Source organism: Bos taurus, chromosome 21 (genome assembly GCF_002263795.3).
Source record: "Bos taurus isolate L1 Dominette 01449 registration number 42190680 breed Hereford chromosome 21, ARS-UCD2.0, whole genome shotgun sequence".
Taxonomy (NCBI): domain Eukaryota; kingdom Metazoa; phylum Chordata; class Mammalia; order Artiodactyla; family Bovidae; genus Bos; species Bos taurus.
The window spans coordinates 59,680,007-59,688,171 of NC_037348.1; the positions used below are offsets into that span (position 1 = coordinate 59,680,007).

The 8,165-nt window shown below is 50.2% G+C and overlaps 1 long non-coding RNA gene across 1 annotated transcript; it reads right to left on the reverse strand.

Annotated features, from left to right (window-relative positions):
• Positions 1-1,938: 1,938 nt before the first annotated feature.
• On the reverse strand, positions 1,939-2,746 carry LOC112443217 (uncharacterized). The gene is made up of 2 exons (XR_003031536.2): positions 2,667-2,746; positions 1,939-2,196 (listed from the first exon to the last, which is right to left on the reverse strand). It is a non-coding gene; the product is annotated as an uncharacterized lncRNA (long non-coding RNA).
• Between the last annotated feature and the right edge of the window lie 5,419 nt (positions 2,747-8,165).

Below are 8,165 nucleotides of genomic sequence, written 5' to 3' on the forward strand. Positions count from 1 at the left end.
ACCTCTGTGTGGGCTTGCTCCTAAAGTCCTCAGCAGACGAAGGTGAATTTCTGGAGGACGGCTGTAGAGTATTTGCCTTTTCCTGTGGTTCAGAACTAGGGATGGTTTTGCCTTCAGGGGACACTTGCAGCATCTAGGGATATTTTTGAATATCACCCCTGGGTATGGGGTGCGGTGTGCTCCTAGAATCTGGTGGGTAGAGGCCAGGGAGGCTGCTTCCTGTTGTACAAAGAATTACCCAGGCCAAAAGGCTGCTAGTGCTGTGATAATCCCTGAAGAGCCGGCCGCCGGGTGAGGGATCTGCAGAGACCGAGAGCCCGTGTCTGCTCTTCCAGCTGCAGTCAGTGATTGATGCCACCCACCCCCCACCAAAGACGTGTCCATTGGTGAAAAGGGTCTTTTTTTTTTTAATGTAAATTGTTTTCTTAGAAAAATGTATATTTATTTGGCTTCGCCAGTCTTACTTGCAGCATGTAGGATCTTTGACCTTTGTTGCAGCTTGTGGGATCTTTAGCTGTGGCTCGAGAACTCTTAGGTATGGCATGTGGGATCTAGTTCCCTGACCAGGGATCGAGCCTGGGCCCCTCTGCGTCCAGAGTCTCAGCCACTGGACCACCATGGGAGTCCTAAAAGAGTCTTTGTAGATGTAACTACATTAAGAATCTCGAGATGAGGTTCTCCTGGATCGTCCAGGAGAGCCTTCAATCCAGTGACAAGTGTCCTTTCAAGAAACAGAAGAGAGAGAATAGCATTGAAACATGTATATTACGATATGTGAAATAGATCACCAGTCCAGGTTTGATGCATGAGACGGGGTGCTCCGGGCTGGAGCACTGTCATGACCCTGAAGGATGGGATGGGGTAGGAGATGGGAGGGGGGTTCAGGATTGGGAACACATGTACACCCATGGCTGATTCATGTCAATGTATGGCAAAAACCACTACAATATTGTAAAGTAATTAGCCTCCAATTAAAATTTAAGAATAAAGAAGAGAGAGACAGAAGAGGAGGAGGGAGAAGGCCATGTGAAGAGGGAGGGAGAGACTGGACACAGGAACTCTCATTCTCCTATTTTACAGGTAAGAAAACTGTGACCCAGAGAGGTCAGGAGGAGGTGGAAGTGGGAAGCAAACTCTTTGCTCCTGGCCTGGGTGCTTGATCTCAACACCAGGCTGTCAGACATGGGGAGCCATTCAGTGCCCCCTCTTTGGCCCTCTCATCAAGTCAGCTCTTCTTCATAGAGACCTTGCCCAGCCCCGAAGCTCCATGGGAGCCAGGTCAGGTGCTGAATAATTACAATGCCAGCAAGGAACAGTTGCCGGCATCTGCTGTGCATCAGGCACTGTGCACTGTGTGTGTCCACGAGTTAGCTCATTGCCTCTATAGAACCTGCAGCTCTATAAAGCAGTGGCTATTATTGTTATCATCCTATTTTACAGATGGGAAGATGGAGGCTTCCAGTGCAGACCTGTTTGGCCAGCTTTCATGATCTCAAGTGTCCTGTTTTGTAGCAAGCACCTTGGAAAGGAAGACAGGACATTGGCCAGAACATTTGCACCTGGCTTCAACATGATCATCCAGTTCCCAACTGAGATGCTGTTAAAGGTCATCGTTCATAGCTCTTAGTACATTACTTAACCATGGAATTTCACTGTTTTCACACACTAGAGTGGAACCTCCCTGAGGGCAGGGACCAGACTTAGCAAGGACAAGCTTAGTTCGTATTAGAGGAATAATGAAGTTTCTCTGTCTCTCTACCACACTCTGGACTCTACAGGGTCAGGGCTTGTCTCCAGACCCCGGCATCCAGCACAGGTTAAAGCCCCACGCCTAGGTGTCTACAGACCACCAAGCCCTGGCCGAAACATAAATGTGGAAGAGACAGAAACCCTGGGAGGAAGTCCTCCTAAAACAAACACCCCCATTTCGGGGCCTGATATATGTGAATGAAAATGGTATTTAATTGGCTAAAACCAGAGCTGTCATCACCTAATCAGAGAGCTTGAAAATAGATTTTCAGCACCTTCCGCTTGTGCTGGGGACAGTGGTGCAGTGGCTCCGGGAGTCCGGGGCTGCTGGAGACAGCAGCAGGCGTCCGTCTGTCTGGGGAGCAGCTGGACGTTTGGTTATTCAATCAGGGGAGTCCAAAGCGTCAGAGCGAGCCCAGGGAGGGGGAGGCAAGGAAGCCTTCATTTCTGGAAAAGCCAACAGCCCCATTCATTTCTTTTGCCTCAATAATGGTCATCATTGTTCCTTTGGGCCCAGCACTTTATAGTTTCCAAAGCGCTTTCACATTCACAGGTCTTCCCTATGTGTCCACAAGGGAGGTCAGGCAGGATTGTCACCCCGGCGTTATGGTTAAGGGAACCGAGTCGCACGCAAGGCGGCCTGCCATGAGCTTCAGTTGCTTCCAAAGGCGAGCTGCAAAGCATCGTTTTCCCTCTCGCAGGGGTATCCTTCCCGCTGGCAGGGTGGGGCTGTCAGAACTTTCCCTCCACCAGCTTGGGAAGTCTCATGACCTCCTCCTGGGACCTTCTTGCTACCCCTCCCCCTGCTGAGTCACCCCCATTCCCATGGCCCCACGCCCACCGCCCGGCTCTCTTGGACTCCTGCAGGTCTGCGTGGCTTGCAGGGCCCTCTGCCTGGTGCCAGGCCAGCTTCTCACCTGCTCTCCTTTGCTTCCTTATGGGCACTTGGCCCTGCGAGGCTCAGTGGGGGAATCACCCTGTCTAGGACACAGGCTTCCTCTGTGCTCCCTTCACAATCAGATTCTAGAACCTTCTCCCCAAGGGTGGATGTCAAGGTAGACTCCACCTTGATAGAGATCAATGCCTGCATGCACCTGGATGGCACAGCAGGGTGTTTCACCAAAAACAGTGGGCTGAAGGGATGGAAGACAGAGGGGTGGGCAGGGCTGGGGAGAATCTCCAAGGGGTGGTAAGGTGCCCCAGGGCTAGCACTGGAGGGGAGACCTGTTACTACTGAAAGAACAAGGCGGGAGGAGGTCTAAGAGAGGGCTGGGGAGGGAGCCGTGGACTTGACCAGCAGTTGCCCAGCATGGAGTAAGCGAGAGCAGGGAACACCCTCCCTCCCCCTTCTTCTGCCTCTGATCTCTCTCCCACTTCCCATCCACCAAACCCTACAAACAGCCAGAGAGCCAGGGGTCTGGGTTAACTCCATACAGGTTAGGCTCAAGGGGTACCAGAAGGGTGGAAAGAGGGGAAGATCTGGGAGGCGGGCGGAGAAAGCCTGGCACATGGGTTTAAATAGCAGAGAAGACCACACTGGCCCATCAGACCAATCACCACCACCAGGAGTGGTTTTGAATTTCAAAATTCAGATTTCTTGGCCCCTGCCCTGTCTTAGAGGTTCTAATTTAGGAGGTCTGTGGTGTGTCTCCAGAGTCTGTGTGTGTTTGTTTGTTTTAAATCAAGGCTCTGGGTGATTTTTAAGGTCAATGTCAGTTCAGTTTCAACATGCTTTCAGGAGGCCATTTTGGCAGGGAGTTCTGAGCTCTGGTCCCATCCCTGGTTCACTGATGGCCTTGGGCCAGTCCTTTCCACATTCTGGGCCTCGGTTTCCCATCAGTAAGCAGAGGGGTCTGCAGGCTTCCGACCTGAACAGACTGAGCTAAGTTGCCAGCCTTGCAGACAACCTCGACTCCCTGGATCCTTCAGCTCTTTTTTTTTTTTTTTTTTTATTTGATTGCGTTGGGTCTTAGTTACAGCAAATGGGATCTTTCATTACAGCTCTTCGTTGCAGTACAGGCTTCTCTAGCTGTGGCTCACGGCCTCTGGAGTACACAGGCTCAGCAGTTGCGGCACGCAGGTTTAGTTGCCCTGAAGTATGTGGGATCTTAGTTCCCCAACTAGAGATCGAAGCCACATCCCCTGCATTGGAAGGCAGATTCCCAACCACTGGACCACCAAGGAAGTACCCATCCCCCTCCAGCTCTTTGAAGTTGACAGAAGCAAAGGAGATCAGGTATACCTTGACCAGAGGAACGTGGTACAAGTTGTTCTCCTGAAATGAAGTGTATGTTCTGATGTGGATGGCGGTCACTGATATCAGGAATCCAAGGCAGATGTAGGGAGGCTGGAAGGACAATGGGGTTTTATGGATTCTTTTTTTTTTTTTTTATAATTATATGTATTTTTTGGCTGTGCTGGGTCTTCATTGCTGCATGAGTGCTACTCTAATTGTGGCGAGTGGGGGCTACTCTGTAGTTGGTCAGGCTCCTCATTGGGCTTCTGATTGCCATGGTTTCTCTTGTTGTGGAGCACGGGCTCTAGGGCTCGCGGGCTTCACTAGTTGGCAGCTCATGGGCTCAGTAGTTGCAGTTCCCAGGCTCAGAGCACAGACTTAGTAGTTGTGGAGCATGGGCTTAGTTGCTCCATGCCATGTGGGATCTTAGTTCCCCAACCAGGGATTGAACCCGTGTCTCTCGCATTGGCAGGCAGATTCTTTACCACTGAGCCACCAGGGAAGCCCAGTATGGATTCTTGATGTATCCACAGCCCACAGTCAGGTCTCCACGGCCAAAGAGGGCAGAAAGGGTGGTGAACCACACTCCATAATCCTTGGGGAGGTTACCTGCCTCCTCTGTATCTCTTCCTTTGGTTGGAATGCACCCAGGTGTGATCTTCAGGAGAAAAGATGAGGAGCAGTCTGTCCCCACAGGTGACTGTGTTCTCAAGACCTCTGTGCCCCATTTCCCTAAGGACGTCCCGTGAGACCAGCTGGGGAGGAGTACTCTCACTGCTCCTGGCATCCTGGGCCTGGTATGTGAGTGCAGAGCTGCCCTGTTCTCTCCACCATATGGTGCCACTGGGTCTCATTTATCCTTTATTCTGAGAGCCCCACCCAAGCCCGGAACCCAGTAAGGGATCATGGCATGCTTGGCAAATGGCAAACACAAAGTCTCCTTGGACTTCCCTTGTGCATTGCCAGACCCCAAGAAGTAGCTGCGTGTTATTTGTCTGACTTTGAATCCAACTCACAATAAAGTCCACCCACTGGCCCAAAAACCCAGCCACCATTTTGTAGCTGGTTCTCAGACATCCTCTAGTGGTGAGAAGGGCGGCAGCTGAGTGAAAAGGCACCCCCGCCCCCACCCATCAAACTGGTCTAGGAGAAGGAAGCCACTGTCCCCAGAGATTCTCCTGCTCTATTCTCAGATTCTATCACTGCTGACAATAGTAATAGTAACAGCTGGAGAATCTCTGAGGACAGAGGCTTCCTTTTCCTATCGGGGCTTCCCTGGTGGCTCAGATGGTAAAGAATCTGCCTGCAATGTGGGAGACCCAGGTTCAATCCCTAGGTTGGGAGGATGCCCTGGAGAAGAAAATCACAACCCACTCCAGTGTTCCTGCCTGAAGAATCCCATGGACAGAGGAGCCTGGCAGGTTACAGTCCATGGCGTCACAAGGAGTCAGACACAACTGAGTGACTTTCACTTTCACTGGCAACAAGGATCACTTATGAAGGCCCAGAGAGGTTAGGAGACTTGCCCCTACTCACCCAGGTAAGGAGGGTCTTATCCTCATTTCCAGCATTAGACTCTGCTCCCCACCATCACCACCACCGCTGCTCCCACCCTGGATGTCCCTGGCCAGCCCTCTTGTCCCTTGGCTCCTCTGTCATCTCCTTCTGTGAAGACACCATCTCACTGTCTTCAACTTCTCATACTATTCCTTCTCAGTCCTCTTCTGGCTCTGGTTTTCTTCCACCCCCAACTGTGGGTGCGCAGGAGTCTAGGAATCCCCCATGGGTACCTCACCATCCTATGACGCAAGCTGCCATTGCCTTTAGCCTGGTTGGTTAATTGTTGACCATGCCCTGAATTCCCTTGAATGGATCCCACATCCTCCTAAACTCTGTATCTGAGTCTTTTCTGAAGGCTTTCTGTCACTCGGCCACCCATCACTTGGCTTCCCCTACAGTCACACCCTGGTGTCCCAGTTGATGTTCTCAGAAGCCGCTGGAAGGAGAAACCTCGTGTTTGAAGCACAACAGTGAGTCACACAATACTTGCACACTGGCATTAAGCTGAGTCATGCTGAGTTTTACGTTTCTGAAGTAGCAGGAAGCTCCTTGGTTGGCATATGCCACCCCTGGGGATGCTATTGGAGCCTCCAGCCTCCTGAGCTGGGATTCTCCCTGCCCTGCATTTAGAGAGTTCCCAAATCTCTTTTTAAAAATATTCGTTTATTTTAATTATTTGGTTGTGCTGGGTCTTGGTTGCAAATTGCGGGATCTTCAATCTTTGTTGTGGCGTGCAGTTTCTTCAGTTGCAGCATGAGAGTTCTTTCTTTTTTTTTTTAATTTAAATTTATTTTTAATTGGAGGATAATTGCTTTACAATAATGTGTTGGTTTCTGCCATATATCAACATGAATCAGCCATAGATATACATATGTCCCCTCCCTCTTGAGCCTCCCTCCACCTCCCACCCCATCCCACCCCCCTGGGTTGTCACAGAGCCCCAGATTTGAGCTCGTGAGGGTTCTTTAGTTGCAGCATATGGGATCTAGTTCCCTGACCAGGGATTGAACCTGGACCCCCTCCATTCGGAGCATGGAGTTTTAGCCAATGGATTACTAGGAAAGTTCCCCACCCGAACCCAACCCAAATCTTTGTTTAGCACCTGGACCCTGCTCTAGGCTCTGAAGGGTACAGTGGGGAACAAGATAGATGAGGTCCTGACATACAAGGAGAGGAAACACAATTATAAATCAAGGTCATTTCAGAGTCTGATAGCGTTTGAGAAAGATATGGCAGATATGATATAATGATGCGGGTGTGAGTCTGCAGTAGCTGAAATTGAGGAAGATGTCCTTAAGGAGGTGCCATCCAAAGGGTGAAAAGGAGCAACCCCATGAAGAGATGGGAGAGGATCAAGGACAAAGGCCCTGAGGAGGCCAGTGTAATTGGACAAAGTGAGTAAGGGGTGTGGGGTTAGCAGGTGAGGGCAGGGGCCTGGCAGGAGTCAGGCAGTTCTGCGCCTACAGGGCCATGTTCAGGAGTGTGAATCCTGTCCTAGGTCATTGGGAATTCATCTTATTGGGCGTGGCCAAGAGTACAAGGCTCTGACCACTCTTTACTTGAGCTGTTTCTCAGGGTTGGGTTTGCAAATGATGGAGCTTGAGACACCAAGTAATGTTCCCTCCATGACAAAGAGCAGACTTGTTTCTTGCTTGCTGGAACAGGGTGAGTGCCCCAAGCTCAGAGTTCCTCTCTTGTAATGCAAAACGAGGACATGTGCGACTGTCCGTCTTGGGCCATCCCTGACACATCTGTGGAAAGTGGGGCTGAGGAGCCTTTGGGGACCGTGCCAACACCGCCCACTGCTTTTGTGGGAGTGACACAATCTTTTGTCTCTGATGTGGGCGTCTCGTATCTTCTATCAACATCCATGAAACCAGCATGCTCATTCATGTGTGAGCTTTCAAGGAGGGTGAAATCTCACTTCTTGACCAGATGCCTTTGACGAGTGGAAGGACAGGGCATCAGGGAGAAGAAACAGCAAAACCAGTCAGGAGGCTCTTGCACTGAGTGGGTGGATGCCTTGGACTTGCTGTATTCAAGCTTTCACATAAAATCCAATCCCTTTGGTCCTTCCTGTTGACATCAACCAAACTTGCTCTGTGCACTTTAGCAGATGGTACTGTGTACTTTAGCAGATGGTACTCTGTGTTCACAGGCACATTCTGCTATCAGCTGGCCTCTTCCTTGTTCACTACTTGCAGGGTGGAGGAGGGGGAGTGATATGATGGCATGCAGTATGCTCTAGCTCTGGAATGAGACCTAGATCCAAGCTTGACTCAGCTATTCTGCCTTAGAGGATCTGCTGCTGTGCATCTTAAATTAAAAAAAAAAAATCTGTTAAGTACTTACATAATGCAAGATGCATAGTTCATACCCATTGAAGGCCCTTTTCCTCTTCTCCTTCCCTCTGTTCTGATTTTTTTCTGCCAGTCCATGCCCAGTGCCCCACCCATCCTGTGCTTTCATTCTAAGACCGGCAGCCACTAAAAAGAAAAACTATTTTAAAACTAACGTTTCTTTGCATCATGCCTCTTTCTGAGATACGATGGGTGAGCTTATGTTAACATTGAGGTTTGCTAGGGATAATCAAAGATGAAATCAGGAATTTGGAAAACAG